The sequence below is a fragment of the Xyrauchen texanus genome, chromosome 24, assembly GCF_025860055.1.
Source record: "Xyrauchen texanus isolate HMW12.3.18 chromosome 24, RBS_HiC_50CHRs, whole genome shotgun sequence".
In the NCBI taxonomy this organism is placed as follows: Eukaryota; Metazoa; Chordata; class Actinopteri; order Cypriniformes; family Catostomidae; genus Xyrauchen; species Xyrauchen texanus.
In genome coordinates this window covers 19,282,249-19,308,701 of record NC_068299.1, presented here as the reverse complement: position 1 = coordinate 19,308,701, position 26,453 = coordinate 19,282,249, and the positions used below count along the sequence as shown (strand labels likewise).

The window sequence follows — 26,453 nt, the reverse complement described above, 5'->3', positions numbered from 1 at the left end:
TGGGCGCCTTCATTGACTCTGACGCTTCGAGCGGTTCGTAACCGCTTTATGAGAGCGTGCTCTGATAGGGGCACGGGATGTGTTATGCTTGTGTGTAGGGGCGAACACAGGGTTGTGGGCACATTTTCTACACATAAGACATGTTTGCTCTTTATAAGATTTATTTGGGTCGCCGTGAAAGCGGCGTTTGAGTGCAGAGCAAGCGGGCAGTGTCACCGGCTTGTTGGCTGCTAAATTCACCACTGCAGTAGCCTGAGAGAAGGGGACTGACAGGGGCGAGGCTTTGACGGTGGTCCGCCGCGGCGGGACTGAGCCGTCGTTTGTTCAACAAAGCTAGGAGGACTTCGGTTGTTCTGGTTTCAGCGCAATCTTAGGCCGAGGCCCGCGGAGGCGGTGGTCTACGGCGGCTGTCTGGCCGCGATCTGGGGCGGCCGCCCTGTCGGCGCTGGGAAGTCTGGCTTTGTTGAGCTGGGCGCTGTGAAGATGCTCGTGCAGGAGGCTGGTTACGTGGGCGGCCTGCAGAGGAGCTAGCGCGGCGAGGCAGGAAGAGATTCATGGCTTGGGTGGCTTTCTGGACTTCCGAAAGCGGTCAACAATGCCACTTACCGCGGAACCGAAGAGACCGGACGGAGAGAGCGGCGTTGAGGAACGTGGGCGGAGAGAGCGGCGTTGAGAGCGTGGAAGCTCAGTTTCTCCCATGTCGGCTAGCGTTAGCCACAGGTGTCTCTCGGTTACAGTCAGCGAGGCCATGCACTTCCCTATAGCTTGGGCTGCAGCTTTGGTGGCGCGAAGGGCGAGGTCCGTCGCGCTCCTTAGATCTGTAACAGCCTCTGGGTGCCTGCCTCTCTCATCCCACTCCCGAAGAAGTTCCGCTTGGAGGATCTGCAAGACGGCCATGGAATGCAGAGCAGATGCGGCTTGGCCGGCGGCGGAATAGGCGCAGCCAACACAGGCGGAAGTAGTTCTGCAGGCCTTAGACGGGAGCACTGGTTTAGACCGCCATCTCGTGGAGGGCGGGCAAAGGTGTGCTGCTACCGAATCCTCGACCGGGGGGATGGAAGAGTAGCCCTTCGGCGGCGCCGTCCACTGAAGCGAGGCGGTGGAGACGTGGGATTGAGTCCTGGCCGAGAGAGCGCATTCCACGATTTAGAGAGCTCGGCGTGGAGTTCCGGCAGGAAGGAGCGGCCCAGGCAGCGGCGCCTGCGGTGACGGCTTTGAAGAAAACAGCCGTCGAGTCTGTTGGGAGCCTGCTCAGGGGCGGTGACCACTCGAGCCCGAGGCAGTCGGCGGCCTGTGTGAGGCGTATCAGTTCCCCTTCGACTCGGCGCGGGTCCTGCTGGATTCCTGGACCGTTGAGGAGGCCTGTGACCACTCCTCGCTGTCGAAGCCATGATGGAACAGCAGCCTTTGTCCTCCACCTCGCTCTCGAGGTGGCAGCAGTGCGGCTGCCGGCGGCAACTGCGGCGTCCGGGGCGGGGAGGGTGAACGCGATGCTCGAGGGAGGGGCTCCGGCGAGACAGTCGCTTCTAAAACCGGTTCCGGCAGCCTTTGGGAGCGGCGTTTCTTCTGGCGCGGCGAAACAGAAGGTGGCGCGGCAGCTCGGTTTTGCATACTCGAGTCGAGCCCGCAGGGTCGACAGCGAAGCTCCTCGCAGAGGTCGCATCCGCCGTCAGCGAGGGCGAGCTCTGCATGCCCCAGTCCCAGGCAGAGGCGCCAGATGATGTGTCGGTCTCCGCGCTGAGAGGACGCGGCATGAGCCGCAGGAAGTCGCGAGGCATCTTTAAAAAGACGCTCGATACTCTTTTGTGAAGTTCAGCTGAGGAACTTAGCTTGCTCTAAAAAGGATACGTCGCCGGATGGCATAGCTCGCAGGATGGCTGAAGGTGGCGAAGACGGCCGGCTTCTTCGGCGCTGTCCACGCTTGCTAGATGCCCCTCGAGCGGTGACGCGGCTTCCAGTTCAGAGATGCGAAGAGCTTCACTGAAGAGATGAAAATCAGGGTTCCAGCCTCACGAACTACGCTTATATGCACTCTAGTCACGCCCTTTTGGCGGGCTTTGATGCAGTGGCCGCGGACGCCTCTCATTGGATCGCGAGTTAGCCCAAGCTCGTCTATAGGCTGCAGCAGTTGCCGCAGAGCAACCAATGAGCTCGCTAGCTAGCCCGCTCAAGGTCTGCAGCTGCCGCACTGCGTTGACAATGGATACAAAATTAAGGATAATTTTTTGGCTTCAATATCTCAGAAAAGATGAATCTTTCCCGTAGCGTAAGCTAGCTTACGCAATACGAGAGAACCTCTCGTAAGAGAACTGTAAAATTCTACGTTCAAAAACCACTAGACATTCATGAGCCAAACAAGTCATCCTTGTTCAGTTCCAAGAGGGGTCCGATACCAGTCTCTGCATTGGAATTCATGCAGTGCCTATATATTTACATATATCATATGTTGTCCATCTATTTCATAAACTGTCTACAACTACAAACAATATTGCTCTATTGTGTATTTCTTGTTGAAATCTGATAAATAGAGCAGAGCATCCATTTGTACGTACCAGGATGAGGGCCCAAATGATGAATAGTGTCAGGATACTGCTATTCACATTACGATAAAACAGAAGAATCTTTCCAGCTTAAAAAATATATGTATATATTATTTGTTGGGTTATACTAATACTTTGCTTAAACATTTCATTTTAATAGCATGATATTTATTACACAGTAAAAAATGTATGCATAAAGCATTCTCATTAGGTCATGATCCTCTAGGTAAACTATAATAATTAACATCAAATAGACCGGTGGGCAACAATGGTTTTCATACCTCACTCTAATATCATGTTGACTGGGCAAAGAAAGAGGATGCGAGTAGTGGTTGTGTCCCTGAAAAAGGGCTCCAGTTTCAACGCTCCCCCGCAGCCATGCACGGCTGTGAGGCTGGCCACGCTCATTGATTAATTTGGTGATGACGAATGTGCCTCAGCCGAGGACGCTGGAGCGCACGAACACAGACGGAGAGGCCGACACCTGCCATGTTCTCTAAGACATGTTGATTGACTGGCCTGGCGCTAACTGTTTTTTGTCTCCGCCCAGAGGGATTTCAGCAATGTGAGTTTGCACAGCAAGTTCTCACCGGTCATTGGAGAACTGTCACCATCAAAGGGTGAGAAACATTTCAGGCCTTTGTCAGGGACGCACACATCTGTCCACAACAACAAGAACCACTGGCAGAAAACAGCTGTCTGCCTAACAGTTGTGGGCAAATCTGCCAAATATTAGTTTATAAGGTTTTTGTTGTGTGTTGAACTAAAGATGAAACTAATCAATGAGTGCAAAAGATTGAAAGTCAATATTTGTGAAATAAACTGTTTGGATAGCAAGCCATGTTGGGATTTTGATCTGTGCTTTGCCCACCTGCCTTGTTGACTTCGAGCTCTATTTTCGTAACCGCGTTGGGAGCAAAGTTACGCCCTATAATGTAAGCTACATCTTACCCAAGTTTTGTTAGAGCACTAAATCTAAGTGCAATTTTCATGCCAGGGTAATGCATGATTGGCATGGATGGGAGTTTTTGTGCAATCTGTGGGTGTATGCGTGCAAACAGTGGGTGATTTTGCGAAAATATATGGGAGGTCCATGCAAATTAAGTGGTGCAAAAGTAATTGGCTATTTTTGTGAGAATGAAGTCTTTCCGCTTAAGCCATCTGAGAACCATGTCTATTTTCAGCACAAAGTCTGAACTTAGTCCATGCATTTGCTGTTTGGGGATTCCACCAGCAGGTGCTATCAAAGCGGATGTTCAAACTCTAGAATTACAATGGCACGATATAATACGTGTGGGTGGGAATCAAATCCAAATTTCTGTCTTTTTTTTATCTAAATCTCCACATCTGAAAGTGAATGGTCTTGTTCTGGTTCTCACCCACACCTAGTATATCACTTCTGAAGATATAGATTTAACAACTGGAATAATATGGATTACTTTTATGTTTAGTTTATGTGATCTTTGGAGTTACAAAGGTCTGATCACCATTCACTTGCATTGTATGGACTTACAGAGCTGAGGAATTGTAAAAAAATCTTTGTTTGTTTTCTGCACAAGAAAGAAAGTCATACACATCTGGGATGGCATAAGGGTCAGTAAATGATGAGAGAATTTAAATTTTTGGATGAACTATCCCTTTACTGCAAGCCATGGTGATGTATGCCAATAGATCAATATGATTCAATGTTTACTTTCTCTATAATTTAGGAGCCTACATTCTATTAGTGCGTGTATTTTACAGTATATAAAGAGCATGTCAGAGAGGTATACTATACATTCAAAAGGGACACAGATACTGCATAAAATAATGTAAGACACATTTACATTTGTGCATTTGGCAGATGCTTTTATCCAATGCAACTTACAGTGCCCATCCCCCCAGAACAACCCACAGTTAAGTGACTTGCTCAAGGACACAATGGTGGTGACCGTGGGGATCGAACCGACAACCTTCTGTGATTTAGCCCACTAAGCCACCACCATTCCTTGTCTATAGTTCTATTGTTCACTAGCTACTTGTGTCTTATGATTGGACTGACAATAGTATAGCTTGCACTTTGAACGTACAATTTCACCAACCCAATTATGCATAGTTTTAGTGCATTCTTGAAGGAAAACACAAAAGCTTAATGGCCATGCCCACTGACTTTGCATGCATGGTGTAACACATTGCACTGTGCTTCAGACGTAGCAGTCTAACAAAAATCCAAACCCTTAATTTGTCAATGTATCACTTCTTTTGAGTTGTTTTTTCTCTTCAGTACCTGAAATAGTTATTTCTGATTTGTTACACATTTGACTTATCATATTAATTATTATTTTATACATTCACTCACCTGCATCCCAAATAATCCCATGACTACAGAATTTATTGTACCCAAAACACCTTCTGGGTCGTAGGGCTGGGTTGAATGATACAAGACATTTAGACACAGAAAACAGATGAACATCAGCAACTTTATTTTATCCACTTCAATAACAATATGAATGCAATTTTAAAAGTGTGTAATTTCTGTGCCAATAGTGGCATCAAACCGAATTTCAAATTTGTATTATTAAAATGATTAAAAATAATTACAAACAGGTTTTGCAAACATTCCCCCATTTTCCATTGGCTGGACAAACAGATAGCCCTTCCCCCAACTCAAACAAACAGAGTAATATTTTGAGGGTCTCAATCTACTAATGGCTTACATATACTGTAGTTGTCACTGCATCATAAACAGGGTTATGAGAAGTATTCTAACATTAAAAATGAACACACTTAACCTATAAGGATATTTAATCCATTGAAACGGTTAAAGACAATCAGTAAATGATTCTCACCTTGCATGTTGGATGCCAGTAGATATTGTCCCGTAACAAACACCTGTCTACATATGTGGCTGCTCCTCAGTTGGGGTATAGACCATCATCACCAATGCCACCAGCCCCTAAATATCTACTAGAAGAGGTAACAAGCAATAGCTATTTATTTTATCACACAAATCAATATATAATAAAAATGTACATTACGATCTTGCACTCACTCTCACTTGCATATTGTGAACTATTCTGAACATATTTCAGGATTCTTTGGTTTTCTGTTTTAGATGGAAATGTATTTGGACATATACATAGTAGCACATAGTGGTAGCAAAATTCAAATGCTTTATGTGCTGCAACGCAAGGACAATGATTGTAGGTCATAATGTGTTGTATTTATGTGTGTCATTCAGGCAGAGTTATCACAGCATGAAGGAGACGAGAAGAAGGACGTAAACGGAAGGCTGAGCGGATACAGAGAAAAACAGGGAGAGAGGGAGAGAAAGGAAGATGAATCCTTTCTCCTTGCCTCTTTTTAGTGCACATGACAGACTGAGATTGGCTAATTATCCCCTCTGAAGCAGCCACCAAACACTCATAAATCACAGGTCTCATAAGAGATGAACAACACTGGCTTGTACGGCATGCACGCTCGTGCATTCACACACTCACAAACAAAACAGCACACAAATGAACGTGCTGAAGCGCCAGCATATATATGCAGAATCATGATGTAAATGACATGCTCTCCCGCATATATTCTCAGAGGCAGCCATTTTAATAATGTCAATGTATGTGTCACCCTCTGAAGGAATTAGCTTGATGTATGAATTACATTATTATTATGTCTATAAAAGGATGAACTGCAGATGAACTAAATCAGACTTGACAGACACATTACAGATTAATTACTTGACGTACAAGATTTATATACTCTATTACTGTGTTTGGATAGTTCATCTTCTTTGCAAATATGTACGGTCAAAGCCTGATGCTAATATGAACTCACATTGGGCAGTTTAGAACAGGCATTAAGAAAGTGACACAGAGCCACATGGTCTCTAGCAACACAATGACCAGTACAAAACCACATCCTGAACTCCACCAGTGGTGCTCAGGGGAACATGCAGAAACCACACAGGGTTAGTAATCAACATTATAGTAACTGAAATTTGATCTATTCTGGTATGAATATTTAAAATAACATTAATACAAATTAAACAAACATTTGGGTAGTTGATGCATAATCTCTATGGACTTTTTTGTTATCAACACTTTGAGATTTTAGGTTAAATGTATATGACTACTATATGACTATTAATCACCTTTTTCTTCAAGCAACATGCATATTTAAAACTACAAATATTCAAATCTATTCTCTATTAAATGAGGTCATAAAAGCTGCATGCATAACAGTCATAAGATAATTGGCAAAACGTTGCTTAAATAGTTTTAGATGGAGTATAACATGTCACACTGCAGGATAGTGTATGTGAATTCCTAAAAGTACAGTATTTCATCCTAGCCAATTACAAATGTGTGCATACATTTTAGGAACACTGTGCTGATATAAATCATTATTTGACACATTTTGAGCAAGTTTGCATGGAGGAATTGTGTTACTGTAACCTCTGGCAATAAATCATTATTTCAGAACCAGCATCTTCCAATTGAGAGGCTTGATCTGGCAGAAATGTGAGCCGTAGTGTTATACCCACCTCTCTCAAGGGGACCTTTCTGTGGGGAGAGAAGGTCTGCATCAGTGCCAAGAGTAAATAGGTGAAACCCAAATGCTGGAGCACTCTGGGTATCTGTAGCCAGGACCAGGATACTGACACATACAGTATAAACATACAAGATTACTATTATAAACTATTTATTGAAAATACAGCCTCAGTGAACAGTGGTGCTCAAAAGTCACACTGTAAGTGCACTGTGAAAATCGACATGTTGCTACCGAATTTTACAGCACCCTAAATTTTAAATTAACCATATTCTGCAGAGTTACTGACAAGCGCCATCTCCCATAAGTAATTTTTTGCATCAGTTCAAATGTTTGCACACTTTTCTTGTGGTGCAAATAGTATTCTGTAGTGCAAGCAGCCTTGGAGACATTGGTCCTGGTTCCATGGAAACCAGGTAGTAATCGTGTTCACATAATCATTGATGGATTTGGAGATTGCATTTTCCCACTAAGATTACATTTTTACTCCATTGAACGTTAGGTTTAGGGTTGGGATAAAATTTGCATTCCTGTTGACTTTATTACATCATTTACAACTAAAAATACAACTCACTTTTGGCACCCCTCTGTGGACACTCCACTTCCAGCTTTGTCCACTGGAAGTAGTAGATAGGATTTTGGGAAGAACAGAGCGCATAAGACCTATCGACCTAATGTCTATTCTTTTTTTTTCCAATTTGAAACAAAACATTTGGGTGGAAAAATTAACAAGAATTTTATAATTTTCAAGTATTTGGTACAGTAATGAACACATGCACTCAAACTGGATTGGCTTCTACATATTTGTGTAAAACCTGATAATTCAAGTTATCCCAGCATGATTTGACAATGTTCCGAAGAGCATCTTGTGTGCTAAGGAAATCTGACCTTTTTTGCAACAGTCACCTAGAAATATTGCCTTATCGTGCATTAATTTCATATTTATTTTACTTCAAAACATGTCTTTGGTTTAAAAGTTTCAAAATCCTGACTCTTTTTGTTTCTTTCCAGATTTAAATTTGATTTTGAATCCCAGAATTTCAGTGTTGTTATGTGTACTCAGACTTTTAGACCCCACTGTACTCAATTGTAGGCTGTAGTCAAAAGACTTTTTAAAGGATTCCATTTAACAAAATTAAACAGGTGGAGACATTTATTTCTAAGGGATCTACAACAGAGACTGCAACCTCAAACCAGTTTGAGTCGTTACTACAGTTAGCATTTTTAATGCCTTTCTTCAAATACCTTGAAAGGTCTGAACAATAACGTCTAAATGTTGTGCTGTTTATTACAGTGCTCAGACTGAACAGCAGATTTATGTTCAGAACACAGGCTAATGATGCTGACACAGACACAAGTTAAGGTGAGAAGTCTCTCACTGCAGGACATAGAGGTGTGATCTACCCTGCCAGAGACTAATCATCCTTATCTGGCAGGGAGGGTGATGTGAGTGAGGGATACAGAGAAAGAGATTGATGGTAATCTGCACATTAGTTAATTGAAAACCTCTTTGTGGCACGTACAAGGGGCAACGAGAAACAATATAATACTGATCATCGATCCAACAAATCAAATAAAAAGCGGAAACACTCCACCTCTGTGCATGGAGACAGGAAGTGGTTTGGGTGACTAATGGTATCTGTCAATTAAATCCCATATCCACACATTCTAGAGCAATTCCGCTCTGTTACTTTATCACTTTCAGTATTGAGAATCAGGAATTTTGTTAAAAGATCAGTTTACAATCAACATCCTTATACTCTAAATGTGTTTACCAGTCTTTACTGTAACTCAGCATGTGACCCATAAATAAAGTCCAAACCCATATGACTTTATTTCTTTTATTATATGGAGAACAGATGAAAGTAAACGGTGAGGCTAATATTCTGCCTACATATCCCTGTGTTCTTTCCATGGAGAAAGCCATACGAGTTTGGCATGAGGCTGATTAAATGATGACAGAATTTTCAATTCTGGATAGAAAGTAGAAGTCTGTGCATAATGCAGTCATAGACAGACTGGACATTGGAAGAACATGGACTTTTCTTGCTGGGCAGGCCGTGAAATGGGGAAGCGATATGCCAAAGTGGGCCGTGATATGATGAAGAGGGAAACTGCAATATGCAGCTGCTCGAGCACATGACATTTTAGCCAAATGATTATCAATGTTTAGGAATTTTGTTGCGTGTGAATATAGGTGTGTTGGGGGTTCTCAAGCATCATTCTGAGTGATTCAGAGGCTGATTTCAGTAGAGGTATAGATAGAGAGAAAAATTTGCAGTTTATGGCAAAAGCTGTAATTACATTACACAAAGTTCCACAAAACCCACTGCCCAGCTGGCATGATGAAACCCAATCTGTGATAATTGACCATTAAAGCAGGCCTTGTTTTTGCTCTGTGCACCTCTATTAAACGTCCCCAGATATGATTATTACCACTGGAAAGTCTCAAAATATTTTTGTTAACAAAGTTAAAAAGATGCAATGCTTTGGTTTTAGAACCATATTTGCACTTACTGCATGGCTGGCTTTAGCAGAATTGAATGCAGTTGTGTGTTTTTGATTTTCCCTTGTCAAATGGGGGTCTAGAGGGGTAAATCAGTGTGGATTCAAAGTTTTTCCTATCTTTTTTTCAACGTTTTGTAACAAATAAATCTCAGTTAAAGGTAAATGCTGCATTTGGGCCACCATACACAGAGACATCTGCATTCACTGAATCATCCATGACATTTTTAAGCAAGTCACTGGGTTTTGTGAGCTTTATGTATACTTTCAGAGGGGAAAAGATTAATGGGCAAAGCATTATAAGTGGTGCTGTTTGAAAAAAGCCTTAAATCTGAATCATTTTAAAGGAAGATCCAAATTGTTAAACTGAAGTCACAAGGTTTTCCATATTAATCTCAAAAATGGAAAGTACTAATTCTCCATCGATTCATTAAGTACATGCTGGCATCTCACCAAGGCATCACAAGATCAGCTACTGTGAGACATATAAGGAATTGAAAAAAGACACACACACACACACACACACACACACACAGACACACACACACACATCTGGTTCATGTCTTTCAACAGTTTCTAGAATTTTGGCTTTGATTAACAGATTGGAAAATCATAATCTTATTGATGAATAAATGATGAAACTCATGAATGACTTATCCTCATAAAAATACCTAATTGTAAACAAATGGTGTCACTCAGAGCCTAGTAGCTGATGATAAAAGATTTCATGCCCTTAAAAACACTGTTTTCTCATTATTCTTCGATTTTCAGACAGCAAATGATTTATAAATGCTCATACAGCCATGACAGAGGAGGCCTCACCGTAATATGAAAATCCATCTGCTTTCCCTTATGATCAATACAATTCTGCTGATATGATGAAGAGGCCATTATGAGCCTTAAATTGAGTTCATCTGTGAATACTCCTAGAGATGCATTTTGTAATAGCCTCCTATTAAAATTTAACATGCAACCCTTCTCATCTGTGTCCTGTGATGGTGAGCAATGGTGTTCTTTCAAAAGACAAACTCTTGAAGAACAGAATTCATACTGAATAAAAGTGTGTCTTTGATAGTTGATATCAGGAACGTACAAGAGGTTCTTTGTAGTCTGTAAAAATTAATAAGGACTTACAGTATTTTGGCTTTCAGGTAATATTGGATGCCCTTAATGGAGTTTATATTATAAGTGCCTAATTGATAACTTGTGCATTGTTATCTGGCATTCTTATAACAGCTTGTGTTTACATTACAGTTAGTTTTGATACTCTTTGCATCAGTTTATATCAATTTTGCTCTTTAGAACATTGTCACGGATCATGCTCTGTTAAGGCTGAAACACTTCATTTATGTAAGTAACCATTCAGAAATATACTTCACCATTCCATGATGCATGCTTGAAAAACCAATACCCACCTCCTCCATAGTTCATAAACACCACGATTGTCAGCAAGAATCTGTACATGTGAAAGTCACTGAAAATTCTACCAGCATTAGAAGCAAAGATATCATACAAAAATAATTAAAAGCAATGGCCATGTCAGAAGCAGCTAGAAGCCTCTATGTCATTTGATTGGATGAAATTCTGCATCTGCTCACAATTTATAACCATATACAGTATATAAACACACACACAACAAACAAAATGCGCTCTTCACAATCTACGGCTACTTCATAAGAACAACTGTCACTTGTCAAAAGTCCAAGTGAAGTAAACTGTATCTGTATAAAAAGATCATTACACAGAGGAAAGTGGGTGGGGCATATATTTAATATATCAAAGAAGAAATGCAGTGTAAGGTAATGCAACCTAAGCATTATGAATCACTCAGGAAATGAACGGTTGTCCTCTGAATTGCCTCACCAACACAGAAGTGCTGACTAAAGCCCTCTGCTGTAATTTATTGTAAACGTGTAACGCAAGGAAGCCAAGCTGCATATTATTGTGCATGATGGAACACTACATTGAATTAGCAACAGCAAGAAAATCTGTTTTATTACAAGTCAGAAAATGCAAGTTTGCACTATGGAGCATAAATATACTTGTGGACACTAACAGATTTTTGTGATCAGACTCAAAGACAACACCTTAGCTATTAAACTGACAACACTTAGATCATGGTGTTGAAGTGTGTTCTCTTTGGTCAGCCATGCCAAGAACACACAGAGAGAGCAAAGAAATAGCCCAGAACAGACCTTCAGATAAACTTTGCTGTATCTAAACTGGCCATCACTCATTTTTCCTCACCAAATTAAATTAGGAGATCAGAACACAGGCCATTAATGCTCCTTTTAGGCCTAACCTGCTGATACAAGATTTTAATCATATGCCATCCTCTAAAGAGCACTATAAAGTAAGCCCATCTTTATCTTTCTTCTTGTCTCTCTTTCACTCACATACACTCACTTTCTCTCACACACACACTTTGCAATTGCATCCATTAGTATCCATAGTAACAAAGACAAAGGTGAAGTCATTTTCAAGATGAGACTAAGGCAGAATATTTGCAATATAGCAAGTTATAGCCAATCGTTTAATTGAAAACCTCTCAGTGTTTGGGAGGCTTTCACTCTCTGTGAGTGGAAAAAAAAACTTCTTCAGCAAATTAAGGATTTTTTTGTTTTGAGCTTATTTTTTCTTTCTGTCACTCCTGTAAGTTAGCAAAGAAAAAAAAACCATATGGTTATACTGTATAAATAGACATTTCAAAAACAATGTTTTCTGCGTGGTGACTCTCATGAACAATTGTTGTTAACAAGTAAACAAAGGTACTTTGGCAGCAATTTCAAGTGTATATTTGTCATTGTCATTTTATCCCAAAGGTAAAGCAGGTAGTCCTCGAATGGGAACATTTGTGATTTGTATAATGCAATTTTCACTGTAAAAGGCTAGAGATATCAAATGAAACTAGTGCAAGTAAAATTTGAGGTAACAATTTACAGTAAGGTTCCATTTGTTAACATAAGTTAACATGAACTAACAATGATCAATACTTATTAAGCATTTATTAATCTTAGTTAATGCTAATTTGAACATGTACTAATACATGTTTAAAATCAAAAGTTGTATTTTTTTAACATTAGTTAATGCACTATGAACATTGTTTTAATTAACTGACATTAACAAAGATTAATAAATGCTGTAAAAAGAAATTGTTAATTGTTTGTTTATGATACCTAATACATTAGCTAATGTTGGAATAGAACCTTATTGTGAAGTGTTACCAAATTTGAATTTTACCATGGCAAATCAATTATTTTCTACTCATTTAAGGAGTTGGATAACATATCTGAAACAGTTGCAGGTTACTTGCAACAAAAGCATGTTAGGAAAATTATTCATATTAAGGTATCAAATTGATATTGAAAATTGTTTAGTTATGAAGATTAAAGAGTTTTACCTAGTACGATGTGCTAAGTGAGTACATTAAACTAAATGGGCTCAACTGTAAAGTACATTTGCTGTAATTGTGACTCACATTCACAGCACCATAAATTTAAACTTGTAATCACAAATACAGTATGAGGAAACTGAATTCAGGCTTTAAGATGCCAAGATTACAAACCAAATGCTTTTTAAAAAATTAAAATGCATACAAAGTCAACAGTTATTCTATATATCATGTTGATGGGATCTGACCAATTGAGAGCGCAGTTTTTCTGTTCCGAGAAAAAATGAAGCCGTGACAATTTCACGAGGGCAGTGGGCAGATGACAGATGCTCCTGTCTTCAGTGAAAAGTTTTGACTCACTGCTGGACAGAACATATTTCATTTTACAGCAAGGGAGCAGCAGTACTAAGACTATGGACTTTTTCTGGGTTGATATTCTCACAAAGAGCCAAAGACATCACAAACGTCACAAAATAATACATGCAAACTGCATTAAGTTGTATGTACAGTATAGTCAAATCGGATCCCATGTGTAATTCATAATGTTGATAATTCATACTGAAGTACCTGTGTAATAGCACTGTTGCAAGATCAAGGGTGAGAGGCTTTCCAACAGAACATCACCTCTGCTGTAACTCGCCATCATCATAAATTAACAGACAAATGCCAGCTGTGATGTCATCCTCTGCATCTATACTGTATGTATTAGATGAGGTCTATAAATTCTATTGGAATTCAGTACTGTTGTGTGGGATTTGTATTCAGGCTGAAATGGGGTAAACGTTGAAACAAAGAACCAAAGTCTTCAGCCACACTGATAAAACCATTAGGTTTAACAAGGACATTTTCGTTTTGTGTTTCGTGTCAAGAGCAAAAGCAGGTGTAGACTGAGTGAAACATCTGTTTTTGTAAGCACATTGTTTTACAAAGAATATTATTACAAATGTGAATTGTACATTGAAAACACACAAAAAAGTGTGTGTGTGTGTGTGTGGGGGGTTATTATGGCAACGAGTAAGTCTACGTTATGTTTATGCATGTGTCAGATTTTTTTTATCCAAAGCGACTTATAGTGTTCCAAGCTCAATTTTATCTTTATAGGTAAATACCTAAGCAATCAATTCTGTATTATTGGTGTTGCAAGCAACATGCACTCACAGTCAAGCTGCAGGAACCTCAGAGCCACAAAAGCTTGGTTATTGTTGTTGCTGTCATTGAAAGTACAAATTGCCACTGGTGATTGCAATCTGAAAAGCACTTTTGCAACACACATGGTTTATCCATTACACAAATCTTGATCTTAAAAGTCATATCCTTTTCCACTCCAGATCTACGGCCTGCTGAATATGTGCTGATATGCTGCTTGTATTATTACATCAATTACTGGGCAAGCGAGGGGTCAAAGCCACAGCAGCTTCTTGTTGCAGGAAAGGCATGCTCGTGTTTTCCCCCAAGCCACTATTAAGCCCTGCTGGGCTTCCAGATTAAATCACATCACCCTTGCTCAACAGCAATCCTCTATTCCCCACCACAGAAGCAAAAGATATTAGAGATGATGCCTAGAGCAACCTCTATAAACAATGGCTTGAGTGAGCGTTTGTCCAGTCTGTGACCCTATACAATCTCCTTAGTCACACAATATAGTCTCTGAGAGTGAATGTGGCAGTTAAGTCAGTGTCAGTTAATATGTAAAAAGGCATATCTGTAGAAATTAGAGAGTTCAACGTGTTCCAAATTAAGTTTATACAGTTTTAGTCTCGATAAATTAAAATGTTTTCTTTGGCACATTTTGCCTCTTGAGAAACAAAAGCAATTAATTCATTATGGCCATTAAAAGGTGACTCAAAATCATTGCTATTGGCAGGATTATTTACATTTAATTGTTTTCTTTAGTTATATTTAGCAACAATTTAAAGCTGAAATTCTATAATCTAGTTCTATAAAATTCTATAAATTCTGTAATAATTGTAAAACAGACAGTTCTGGTCCAGGATACTTATTGGTTAATAAGACTTTCCAGCCATGATAAAATATACAGTATGGTGCGAGATGAGCATATTAGTGTATATGTGACGCTGTCCCATCAGGGAAAAGTTACACAGAACCTCTTATTAGAGTACTGATAATAATGGGTACCCAATGAGCAAAGTTTAGATATTTGACATGGCAATCCACTGTTTTATTTTGTCCTAAAAATCAGTCATTGGTTTAGCCATTTTTGGGAGGCTTGAATAGCCTTGTACATGTTTGGAGAGCCTAAATAATTACTCTCATTTCCAAAGGAAGATGTTCCCATTTGCCATATGGTCTTGCGATGGCAGTGAGATCCATCACAGAGGAATTAGCATTACTCTCTTCCTGCTCTGGCTCTCCAAACCACTGGTTGTTATGCAGCAGACAAAGCTAATCAAAATAGAGTTTCAGATGAGGAAAATCAAACAAAATCAAGGACATTAGAAGAAATGTGCAAGGCTCCAAAATATACAGTTGGGGGACAAATGTCCACACTGGAAATCCACAAATTTGTGAATTTGTGACATTGACTATGTTAATTCTACTGTACACAAGGTCATATTTATTTTCTTTCATTGAAGCACACTATATGCTCTTTGTAACATTCAGTAATCATGCTGGCATGGATTTGGTTATGCAACAACTTGTGGAGTCCATGCCAACTCGATGCATGGTATTACTCAAATTATTTGGGCATACCAAATAATGAAATACAGAAGAGATACAGAAAATATTCTGAAATGTATTAATTTATTTTATTTATTTTCTTCAGTTCAACTTTACACTCACAAGTACAATTTGTATCGGTATGACAAAAACAGAACAAAAAACAGAATAGTAAAATTGCCAAATATAAGCATAAGTTAACTCTTGAACCCCTCTGTATCTCTATAGGTTATTTGTTAGATGTGATTATCCTGGAATGTTTGATACATAACATATGTTTCCACAATATAACTGTATGTGTATGAACAGTTTTGCATACTAGATTTGTTAGCCTCTGACTACAGCTACATCTGAATTGGTACAAAACAACATTTTAATGCAGCCCTGCTTTGCACTATTAAGCTAAATGAGTGCTATGATTACATAATTACAAAAAATTGAAAGAGAATAATTCACCAAAAAGTTTTTTTACAAGTAATTTAATTAAGTAACTTCTAATTGATTCAGTTTCATTAAACCATCATAATTTAGTTGGATTAGGGCAAATCAATTTACTCTAGTTGAAAATCAACTTTATTGTAGCGAAGATGCCGGTGCACTGGTGTTAAGATCCGTAGTGCAGTTTATTTAAGATAAATAAATAATAAAAACAAAGTAACAAAGCAAAAGGTAAAAACAAAAGGCAGGCAACGGATCGGTAAACAGGTAGGCAGTCCAGAAAGGCAAACAATGCAAATTCGATCCATTAAACAGGCAATAAATCCAAACATACACAGGCAAGCTGGGGAATACAGTGAACAGGCAGGAGTCAAACAAAGGGTAATCAATGATAGTAATAACGCTAAGAATTGCAGACCAGGCAAACAAGACTTCGCAATGAATGCGTGGGAACTGGAAACTTAACAGCGTTAATGTGGAACAGGTGGAAGGGTAATCAGTCTGACAGATAACGTTTATGGGAGATGTAGTTTGTGAAATGTTAATACTCGGGTGACCACGCCTGCCTTGGCCAATGAGCCAGCGCTACCAGCTTCGTCCGCCCAGAGGAGGAGGAGGAGAGGAAAGGCTTCCGCTCCCCAGTTCACGCCAGCCACGGTCAGTGAGCCAGAGCCCACGCCTGGCATCGTCAGTGAGCCAGTGCCTGCAGCCCCGACTGTCAGTGAGCCAGTGCCTGTAGCCTCGACTGTCCCAGAGCCAGCGCCTGTAGCCTCGACCGTCCAAGAGCCAGCGCCTCTCGAGACTCCCAGGGCTCCGCCTCCCAAGCCTCCCTGGGCTCCGCCTCTCTGTAGGCAGGAGTCCCCTTACAGCAAGTGTCCACGTGTGTCATGGTTACGACAGATGTCTCCAAGCTAGGCTGGGGCACCGTGTGCACCGGGCACATCAACTGCCTCGAGTTGCTGGTAGTACAGCTCGCCTTGTGGAGGCTATTGCCATTGATACAGGCACGTGTTGGTCTGGACAGACAACACAACGACGGTAGCATATATAAACTGCCATGGCGGCTTACATCCTCGTCGCATGTCGCAACTCGACCGTCATCTCCTCCTCTGTAGTCAGCAGCATCTGAGGTCCCTGCGGGCCACTCATATCCCAGACAGCAAGCGACGGTCAGGTGAGTGTGGAGATTCCACCCCCAGGTAGTCCAGTGGATTTGGAGTCGATTTGGCAAAGCACAGGTAGACCTTTTCGCTTCCCGGTAATCCTCCCACTGCCCACTCTGGTATGCGCTGACGGGAGCCCCCCTCGGGACAGATGTGCTGGCACACAGCTGGCCCCAGGGGCTGTACAAATAAGTTTTCATTCCAGTGACCCTACTTGCACAGACTCTGTGCAAGGTCAGGGAGGACGAGGAACAAGTCACCCTCATGGTGTCATACTGGACCTCACGCTCCTTGTGACAGCACCTCCCTGGCAAATTCCCCTGAGGAAGGACCTTCTTTCTCAGGGATGGGGCACCATCTGGCACCCGTGCCCCGACCTCTGGAACCTCCATGTCTGGTCTCTGGATGGGATGTGGAAGAGCTAATTGGTCTACCTCCCGCATTGGTAAGAATGATCACTCAGGCCAGGGCTCCCTCCACAAGGCAGAGGTATGCCCTGAAGTGGCGTGTGTTTGCAAATTGGTGTTCTTTCAGAATCGATGGGTTGAGATGCGCAGTCGAATCAGTGCTTTTCTTACTGCAGGTACATTTGGAGCAGCGGCTGTCCCCCTCCACCTTGAAGGTGTATGTAGCCAATATATCGGCACACTCCGATGCAGTAGATGGTAAGTATTTAGGGAAGCACGACTTGATCCTCAGGTTCATGAGAGTCAGTCTCGTTGAAGGGCGTCTCATTGAAGACTGCCCTCAAGACTTAACTATACAAAGTTTTTGGGGCATTGGGGGATGCTACGTGCAGTCCAAGTGCATCTGCTTTCACGCACGCAGTAGCTTGCTTGCGCCTGCAACGGCAGATAACGTATCACTGTTCAGCTCTTGTAGCATTTGTATAGGGACCCCTAGTGTCACTACATCGACAGAATGTTGAGTGAGTGACAGAAGGGGAACATCTTGGTTACTGTCGTAACCTCCATTCCCTGATGGAGGGAACGAGACGTTATGTCCCTCTTGCCACAATGCTGTACTACCCGCTGAAATGTTCGGGACCTTGTCTCGGCTCCTCAGCACAAAAACTGAATGAATTGATGCATTCCAGCTCCTTTTATACCCATATGTCTGGGGAAGTGGCAGGCAAATTCCACTTGCCAATTCTCATTGGCCTTTTCTCAAAGATCTGAGTTGTTTTGGGGCTCCCAAGAGCAACCCCTAGTGTTACTACATTTTTGGTTCAAATAAAGTGGACAAGTAATTGTATGTGGAAACTTTTAAATGGTACCTAGATTAAAAGAATACTCGACAGCATTTGTGACGTAATGTTGATTATCACAAAAAATGTATTTGATATTTTTGTTTATTTAGACAAAAAAAAAAAAAGACAAGAAAAGAATCATGGTTAAAGCAAGGCACAATAAAAGTGAATGGGGCCAGTCAATACATGTAAAAGAGCACACTATTTCAAAGTATAGCCACAAGACATTAACAATTTAGATATTAACCTAATTTTAGTGTGATAAACTTTCTTACTAACCTTATTTGTGTAAAGTTATATCCAATATTACAACTATGTTGTCATGACGATTTAACACTAGTAAATCATCATGTAAAGGATTTTATCACACTAAAATCATGTTAGCACACATGATGTTAATGTCTTGTAGCTATACTTTTGTAAAAGTGTGTATTTTAACATTTATGGAATGGCCACATTTACTTCCAAAAAATATTTGTGAGTGCCTTACTTTAACCACGATTTTTGCTTTTATTAATTCAACAAGGGACAACATGTAATTATCTTTGTGTTATTCAGATTTATACCACAAATGCTGTTGATTGAGCTTAACTTGTATTGAACCTGTTAACTAGTAAGAACAAACCTGAAGTTACTTTAACAAATGTGTTTAGCTTAAGATGGCTGTTAGTATTTACATTGTAGCAATCTGTTAAATCACAGGGAAAAAACAATTACAAACAAGTTCAGTATCTAGTTCCTCTCTGAACAGACTCTCACCCATGCTGTGCCACAAGGGAGCTCTCAAGGAACCAACAGTGTCCTTTTATGTAATCTATAACCAGTCTATAGGCGAACAATCAATCTATATGATTCCCTAGCCTAGGGTCTCCAATAAGGCCATGCAGTGAGGCCATATTTTCACAAAGCATGATGGAATGGATTATGTTGGCTGTTAGAGTCTGTCATCCATGATACTGACTGCTTGGGGAAAGGTGTATAACAGGAAGCTTAGATTATTTGGAAGCTATACAGAAGTCTGACATAAAAGTTGCATATCATGCTTCTGTAAATCAGATTGAGATCAAGATATTTTTTAATCAGCCATTTTACTTGCCATACAACTAAACTGAGTTACATAATGCTTACATAATGTCTAAATTGTAAAACACCATTCATCATCTTTTATAATCAAGAAGCCCTCACATAGACTCAAATACTTAGAATATCATGGTTAATGAAATGGACATTTTGCATCCGCTGATGTCAAGCGATCTCTTTTAGATGGAACAGGGGAGGCATTTCATGGAAAAACAAACACTGAAAGGAGCATTTCATCAATGTGTGAATACACTCGATGACATGAGGGAAAACAGTGAAGCTGTGATGAAACTATAGTGATGACTGAGTAGAGGAGCCAGGCCAAACTGACCCTGAGATAAATAAACACTGAATGTACGTTCAACACTTTGGCCACATAAGTGTGTTTTTAAGTTAATCATGTTTGTCATGCCTAAAATGTCCTTCAACTTAAGAGGCAAAAGAAACTGTTTATTTTGTACTGAGAAATTGACAGAAAACAAAACATAATGTTAAAACAGGTGCTTTAATCCAAAGCTGCCGATCCCTTGAGAGCAAATTTTGAGGACAAGTGCCGTTTTCGTTTTATTTGTAGTGAAGCGTAATACAATTACTGCTGATCACTCATCTAATAATCCTCAGTAAACTATCCTACTCCTATTTCACAGTAAATTATTGCAACTCTAATTGGTTAAAATGAGAGTCAGCAACACTCACATGTACTTTAATTTGCACGGTTCAACCGTAAAGTTAATTAGAGTTTAAGGTTAACAGACCTTTTCCTGCATGTATGTATAATATACAGATTGCATTCACCACAGACCCAAGGTTGAGGTGAGGGTTTCTATTTTTAAGACTAAGGTTGCCTATGGAATCTTAAAATATTTGCCTGATCTAACATTTCTACTAGGTCATTCTAGGCAGTGCAATCCAATTGCACAACATCTTTTGTTCTTCATCAGTTCTACTTTACAAACTGATCACTTTGAGAGCCATGAGAGCCCTTTGGAGCTGGAGTGTAATCACAATAGCCAGTCCAGCTAATGGAAGCTCATCAAATAGCCGGCAGTTTAGTCACACTGGCCATATATCTGACAGATAATGGTTACTTGCCCTTAAAAGTCTGATCTACAACATAATTTGCACTATTGCAGAGTAGACTCCACATTATGGAGCGTGGTTCTTTCAAAACCCCATTACGCTTTAATCCTTCACACTCCTCTAATGTATTTCCCACAATGCTCCCCTCCCAACGCATCTTCCAAAACAAACAAGGCAGAAAAGCTTTTCTTTGAGCTGTTTTTCAAGAAACAGGCAGTTCAGCAGATCGATACAGTCTGTATATGACTCCTGGGAGTGGTATCTGAGAGGAACTTCCTTGTAGAACTTAAAAACACAAGACATGTTTTTAGGTTGCTTAATTAATGGTGGTAATGAATTGTTTTTAATTATTCTTGTACTTACGCAGGTATGTATTGTGTGGACTCCTGTCAACAGTGAGAGAACAGGTCACATCATTTAGCAAGTAAGACTGTCCTCAGAGAATAATGGGTAGCTTCCTCAAATGTCTGACTCAGACAGGAAGAGAAATAACGTCATCAACATTTAATAAAACACTGGTCCATCCATCACACCCTATGGTTATGGTGATGGTAATTGATTATTTATTTAAAAAACAAAAGCTTTCTTCTATTTAAGCATACTAACATTTTGTGTTGCACATTTCACTCATAGCATTTTCAGATTTCAGATTAATTCAAATTTATGAATGTTTTTAATGCTATTTTTTTTTAATAAAATATTTAGTGATTGATGCCTCCCATGTAATTATGTTTTATGCAAACTATAAATGTCCAAAATTCCAAATGTCTTAAAAAAATCTGTTTCATTTTTTTTTACTTAAAAATAATAATAGTTATGCTGGCTGATAAACAGTTTATCACCAAAAGTAATATAGTTAATAACTGAATTCTACGGAGGCCCAGGGGTGCACAGCACAACTAAATTAGCTAAACAAATAAATGATGGCTTGAAAAGTAATAGAACACAATGAAACTAAGATATAACACAACAAAAATTAAGCCATAACACAACAAAAAAGCCACAACACAAAAAAATTATCGGAAAAGAAAAGGCTTGATTTTGTTGTGTTGTGGCCTTTTCTGTGTGTTGTGGTTTTTTCATTGTGTTGTTGTTTTCCTTTGGGTTGTGGCTTAATTTTGTTGTGCTGTTGCTGAATTTCAATGTGATGTTGCTCAATTCCATTGTGTTGTGGCTTAAAATTGTCGTGTTGTGGCTTTTTCTTTGTGTTGTGCTATGGCTTTTTTGTTGTGTAGTGGTTTAATTTCATTGTACTATGGCTGTTACGTTAAGGCTTAATTTTGTAATGTTGTAGTTTAATATTGTTGTGCTGTGGCTTTTTCGTTGTGTTGAGACTTAAATTTGTTGTGTTGTTGCTTAATTTAGCTGTACTGTGGTGTTTTCAGCTTTTATTTGCTTTCTAATTTTGTTGTGCTGTGCAACCTGTGCCACTGTAGAATTGTATATAGAAAGGCCTCTTTCTAAATCTGAGTATAGACAAACTGAATTATTCAAATAAATTATAGCACGGTCTTGTTTTTAGTGGCTTTATACTGGCTTAAAAGCAGTTGACAACATACAGTATGAAAAATGCTAATAAAAACAAAAAGGCTTCTATTCACATTGTGAATTTTATTGTTTTATTGAAAATGCACAGTATTTTCAAATCAGGTGATTGCAACATTTTACACTCTACAGTGCACAATATATTTAAAAGATTCAAGGAATCCCGTCAAATATCAGTTTTGTTAGTCTTTGTTAGTCAACACCACTTTGTTCGTCGTCGCTGCATCCACAGATGCAAGTTCAGACTTTACTATGTAAAGCAGAAGCCATACATCAACACTGTCCAGAAGCGCTGCCAACTTCTCTGGGCTTGGTCTCATCTTAGATGGAAAGTAGAACAGTGGAACTGTGTTTTTTGGTATGAAGAGTCCACGTTTAAAATGTTTTTTGAAAAACACAGCCGTTGTGTTATCTGGGCCAAAGAGGAAAAGGACCATCCAAGCTGTCATTATTGTCAGGTCCAAAAGCCAGTGTCTGTATGGGCCAAGGGTGTGTCAGTGCCCTTGGCACGTGTAACTCACATCTGTGAAAACACCATGAATGCAGACAGATATGTACAAACTTTGGTTGAAACACAGTCCCATTTTTTTTTTTTTTTTGGAGCATGTTGCAATCATCTGATTTGATATTACTGTACATTTAAAAAAAAAAAATGAAATTCACAGGGTAAAACATCATATAATGAGTAGTTGTAGAGATTTAAATATAGGAAAGGGTGATTATAATTTACAAATCACTAATTTTGGTTTTTATTAGCTTTTTTCATACTGCCCCATCTTTTTTAGAATTGGAGTTGTAATTAAAATCGTGGCTTTGTTTGGGAAATTTCAAACATAAAGCAATTATACCAAATTTTAGATTCTACATTGATTTGAAACTTTTTATAATTCTTTGATCAATCAAAAGAATAATAGTCAAACTGGCAAGACATTCTTTTGAAAATATTTCTTTGTATTGAAGATTTGTGATTTACTGTATATCTCTCTGGATTTGACGTAAAAGTGATGCAGACATGAAAAATATTGTGTATAAGGCTGCATTATGATAATGTATTCCCTTATACTTTGTTTTGTATTTGTTAATAAAAGAGAGAGACAGAGAGAGAGAGAGAGAGAGAGAGAGAGAGAGAGAGAGAGAGAGAGAGAGAGAGAGAGAGAGAGAGAGAGACTGGAACATCAACATTGACATACGGGAGGCGAAATGGGGCCATCTAGAGGTTACTTTGAGAAGTGCAACTTCAAAACTCATTCCACCTTTCTCTTTTTCTACTCCCCAAAATGTGCACTATATGTCTTTATTGATCGACCTGGGGATGACATAGTGGCTAGCATGTTCTTCGAGAGAGAAGGTAAATCGATAACAACTCAGTCTGGAAAGGGACCTCACTATCGATCTTAAAGAAGCCCAGGACTAGACCACAGCCATAGGGTGGGGGGAGATACTACAGCTTGTCTTACAAAATCAGATACCCCCAGCCAACCCCTTTAAAAATGTCTCAAACCTCAACATTGATGACCTAGAATGTTTGTCAATATGCCTTTTGTTTTCTTCTATTTAACATCCCAGCTGGGGTTTGAGAGGGTTCTCAAATTTTTATGTCTTAGTGGTCTTTTTCATCATTATTTTAGTGTCAGCTTGTTAACCCAAAAATGCAGAGTGATCAGTACACAGTGAGGTATACTCCAAAGGATCATACTCGAACCCACATAAATATTCTATGTCACTGCAGTCATTTGCTATTAGACCCATATATCAAGTCCAAGATCTTCATAGTACCTGCTTAATAAAACTGAAGGTTTAAGAAAAAGCCTTAATATAAACGGATTACAGATTATCTGGTAATAATTACTAAAGAACCATACACTTTTTAATGATTATGTAATAACTAAAGGGATTGTTCACTCAAAAATGAAAATGATTTAATAATTTACTCAACCAAATATAGTTTAACAATGTAAGCCTCAGTCACCACTTACTTTCAATGAATGAACATAAAAGATGCATTGAAAGTGAATGGTGACTAAGGCTCCTTTTGTGTAGGGGCCTGGGTAGCTCAGTGAGTATTGACACTGACTACCACCCCTGGAGTCGTGAGTTCAAATCCAGGGTGTGCTGATTGACTCCAGCCAGGTCTCCTAAGCAACCAAATTGGCCCGGTTGCTAGGGAGGGTAGAGTCACATGGGGAAACCTCCTCATGGTTGCGATTAAGTGGTACTCACTCTCAATGAGGCGCATGGTAAGTTGTGCATGGATCACGGAGAGAGGCATGAACCTCCGTATGCTGTGAGTCTCCGTGGTGTCATTCACAATGAACCAAGTGATAAGATGCATGGATTGACTGTCTTAGAAGCAGAGGCAACTGAGGCTTGTCCTCTGCCACCAGGATTGAGGTGAGTGACAGACTTATCATTTTTGGGTGATCTATCCCTTTAATTAGCAAGCTGATGTGCAGTTCAAGGTGAGCCTTTTCTGGCTCACCTTGAATACCCTCTCACGCTGGTTTACTAACCCTGTCTCTCTTTCATGTTAATTATTCAGCTATTCGGCTGAATTGTGTTGTGTTGAGGTGTTGCTGGATGAAAGATTTTGGTTAACATAATCATGGCAAGAACAGCTATATGATGAACTCAGATTAATATAAAATGTGCATATGAACATCATTTTCCCCCAAAATTAATTTATTTCAAATGACATGAAATTAATGGGATTGTAATGAATGCCTTTTTATAAATCAACATAAGTTGTGACAGTCACATGAAGTCCAGATATTTCTAATGTTTTGTAAAAATTGGAAATTGTATTACTTGGTCTAGATTCTCTCACAGCTTGCAGCTGCATCATCAAGTCAAGATCTTGTAGCAAGAATCCTCTCTTGAGTCTCTTCTTCTTCTTCTTTTGAGGTTTATTGGCGGTTGGCAAACAACAAATTGGACATTATCAGTATGTGTGGATCAGAATGTCTAATATTTCAATGAACTTTTTCATTGAAATACTTCTAATTTTCTTCCTTTTTTTCCCTCTTTCCTATTTACTTCCTTTTTCCTGCCACCTTTTCTTTTCCTTTATTATATCCTCTCAATCAAATTATTCACTCTAAGATATTTAAATAGGATTCGATAACTCTCAATTTCCAGGCTCTTTTGTAGAATATGTGTACTTTAATCTTTCTAAGGTTTTGAATCAGATTCTTTCTGCCTTATATTTCTGACAATGGATCATAACATGTTCAATTTGTTTCTTCTATGTTTACCTATTTTGAATAGTGTGCTGTTTAGTCCAGTTCAAATCAAGTCTTGATATTAATATCTCCTCTCTCCTGTTCTTACATGCACACCTCATCTCTCACACTTCCCTTTGAATTCTATAGAAACATCGTCCTTTCCTTTCTTCCTCCCATTGCTTTTGCCACCTTGCCTTTGATCTTTGCTTAATAATGCTCTTGAGTTCTGTCCTGCTGAGGCTAACTATCAATTCAATGCAAATATGCAAATTTTTTTGTGGCTTCCTTTGCCACCTTAGCTGCCATTTCCATTGATACCAATATATGCCGGTACCCATAAAAATATTACCGTAAGTCCCGTCATTTGAATTCTGTATGTTTGTTGAATTGATATCATAATGTCTGATCTGCTGTCTGAATGACTGTACTGTAAACTTAGCGATGAGCTTGAGTCTGAACAAATGATTGCGCTCAATGGTCTTGCATCCTCTGTCCACTGTACTGCTAACATTATTGCAAGCATTTATCCTGTATAAACTGATAATCCTTCACTGATCCTTTTCCGTATATGTGAAACCCTGGAACAATAAATGATACTCCTATTTTATTAACTAGATCTGTGTAGAACTGGACGTAACAATATTTGTCTGTATGGCATGTGAATTAAACACCCTAAACTTGTTGTTCTTTTCTAACATTGTAAAAATCTACTGTGGCGTCAGGAAGTATCCAAGGTTGTATTGTTGGTAATGGCACTGTTAGACTAATGTTTAACTGAGCTACTTTAAATTCTGTTGCTGTCTGTGTCACTTCCCATCTGAAGCTTTTTGCTTCTCTCTTCTCCTTTTCCCAACAAGGTTTTAAAGAATCTTGTGTTGGATGATCTTGATTATGACCCTGTAAATTAACCCAGTAATACAGTGGTAGCTGAATCCTTCTCATTTCTAGTGGCATTTCTCCCATTTCTACCTGTAATGCTGCTGTTGGGGTTCATTTAAATGCACCTGTACACAATCTCAAATCCTGAAATTA

The 26,453-nt window shown here is 39.5% G+C and overlaps 1 pseudogene; it reads right to left on the bottom strand.

Moving 5' to 3' along the window:
- The window catches only part of LOC127617519 (heparan-alpha-glucosaminide N-acetyltransferase-like), a 30,071-nt pseudogene extending 16,462 nt beyond the window's left edge, over window positions 1–13,609 (bottom strand).
- Window positions 13,610–26,453: the final 12,844 nt, after the last annotated feature.